The sequence below is a fragment of the Musa acuminata genome, chromosome BXJ1-8 (assembly GCF_036884655.1).
Source record: "Musa acuminata AAA Group cultivar baxijiao chromosome BXJ1-8, Cavendish_Baxijiao_AAA, whole genome shotgun sequence".
In the NCBI taxonomy this organism is placed as follows: Eukaryota; Viridiplantae; Streptophyta; class Magnoliopsida; order Zingiberales; family Musaceae; genus Musa; species Musa acuminata.
Window position 1 is genome coordinate 8,814,712 of NC_088334.1, and position 2,858 is coordinate 8,817,569.

A 2,858-nucleotide genomic window follows, 5' to 3' on the forward strand; every position below is an offset into this window, starting at 1 on the left:
CTGCTAGTATCCTCAATTATTATTTTCGTGTTGATTGGAAGTTTGGTTTTAATTAGCCCTAGTTTGGATATGGTTTAGGTGAATTTACTCAAATAAAAATTTGGCTTAAAAATCGGTTGTTTTAATCTTGTTGTCTTACCTACAAAGATGAGAATCTTTATTGGTCAGCACATTGGAAGATTAAATATTATTTTACCTTGTAAAGTTAGCACATTCCAATAAGATAATAGTTTGTTGTTTTATATAATGAGTTAATTAAACTATTAATTTACCGAGTCTAATAATGTATTCATTACATTCTTATAAATCGATCATATTGAGGCTAAATCATAATATCATATGTCACATTTAGATTGATGAAGGATAACTTCCGAGTGACAAAGAATCGTGTACAAGAACAAATATACAATGGAAGGTGTTGCATATTTTGGGCCCAAGACACGTCACAGTCGATGCCATACGCTAGGTCAGAATTTGTACTAAGGCACTGTTCGATCCACGTATCATCATGCTAGCCTAAGAATCAGCAAAGGGAACACCCTCACATGCCAAGTCAGAATCTGTATTGAGACGTTGTTCGACATGTCACATCCCGAGAACCCGGGGTGGCACCGTCTGATGTCACTCCGTGCATCTCGAGACAGCGACCGGTCAGAAGTGCCATCTCAACTCTCAAAGATCAGGGGTCACGTCGAACCCGCGTGCAACTGACCCTGGTATAATACTATAAAAGCCCCTAGTCGACATCCAGTTAAGGGAGAGCAAAAACAATTGAACCCACAACTGACTTGCTCATCGGAGGGGCCAAAGTCGGGAACCACCCGATGAAGGCCATTTTTACAGGCAAGCGGCCAATGCCCGAGCCACGAGTGTCTCGACCTGGGAATCGTCATCTAGTGAACAAATACGAGCTGCCAACTAGCCCAGGAATGGAGAAACGTTGTTCGACACAGATGACATCCGGACCGAGAAATGCTAATCAATACCTCGTTGCGAGGGTCCGACTTACCTCGGCGTCCAACTTAGTCAGCAGAAGACTCCCAACATCGACCTATGGACCGAGCCGTGCTGACTTACTAGCCATAGCACATCTGTTCACCAACACATCAGTATCTCTTATTTGCACGATGAGACATGAGATTAATTGAAGTCTTGCAACTCTGTCCGATAATACTTTGGATCACCTTTAGTGCGCCATTTGTTCCTCCTACCTCGTCATGATTGAAAGCACTCTTTCATCTTTTCTTCACTTTCTTTTCGATAATAATACTGTAGATCTTGCTATGATCATTCACCAATCCAGGAGTCATCATAAGATGCGTCACACTCGTGATGTTACCCTCCACACTCTTGAGTTTTGGTATGTGATTTAGTCGATACATCAACCACTTATACATTAATTTAAAGGACAAATATCTGTCGTTTTACCTGATATTGATTACTTGGTTGGTAGCTTGTTTACTTTCTTGTCAATTTCTAGTGGGCGTGATAGCTTTAGAAAAAGCAACAAGTCTATTTCCCTGAAATTATGCCTTCGACATGTTGGTAATTGGATAATACATCACATCTATTCGATCGACACGTGTGATTCTATGACCCAATAATAGTCACATAACCATTTCTAACATTTTATAGAAGATCGATACTTTATGAAAACTAATAATCTTTGACTACTTTTTTGAATCATTTAAATCTTTTAATAGTTTTTGCAACATCTTCAATCAACTATATCTTTTCCCAACACATACTTATGATGTGTACCAAATTAGATCTTCGTTATATTCCAATTCTTGTGGGACAATCTAAAATTTAATGATATTGTTAGTTAAACTTCTTTTCTATTGATAAAGAGTTCATAGGTATTATAATATATATAATTTATTTTTTTAAATATTAATTATTTTTAAATGACGATATAACAAATGATCATCGTCTCATCGATCATCGCCTTCACCTTATCGTGACTATGGTCATTATGATAATAAAAAATAATATTTTTTTAAGAAACATAGAAGATAATTTATAGGAATAAAATAAAAAGAGGCATAGTAGAAAAAAAAAAAGAGAAAACTTGAGATTTTTTTTTAAAAATATCCTAAAAATATTATTTTCTATTTGAGGTCAAACAAAAAAACAAACAAACAAATGGAATAAATCTCATAAATATTATACATGAAAAGGATATTCCGATACGTAAGATTTGCACACTATCTTAAATCAAAATATATCGTGATTTAAATCATCATCATCAGATAATAAAAAGACTAGTATTAGCTTGAGGTTACCATCATACCAACAACAATCGGAACAACGATCCACCGTCGTTTTGGTTTGCTAATCGTAGATCTTTCCGTGCACAACCCGTCCTCCCAAGTACTCACGACGCAGACACGACCAATCATGCTCACCCACATTATTCGTCCCCGAAACATACGCTCGTGGACTGCACTCGTACGTACGACGTCGTGTCTCGTTGCTACTAGTAGACACGACTTGTGGAACGGGAGGGGGTCCGGCAATAATGCAAGGCAAGTGGCGGCCCGGGTCCATTTCCCACACGAACTAACACGCCGAAGGCCTAACCCACGACACGGGTAACGATCGATTCGACGGCGACCGGATGCTACCGCTTGTTCGCGTCCAGCGCGGTCGATGTCGTGCCACCCGTCGTGGACGGTACTCCCCCGCTGGTCCCTTCCTCGCTTCGTCGGCTGATGCACGTTAACTCCCCAAACGTGGCCCCTTCGACCAGAGGATTCTTGAATCATCGGGAAGGTACGATAGACGGGTGGTCGCGCTGAGTGGCCGAAAGAAAACATTTGATGTTTTCTGTTTCCGATATTTATTCCGCTAAATTG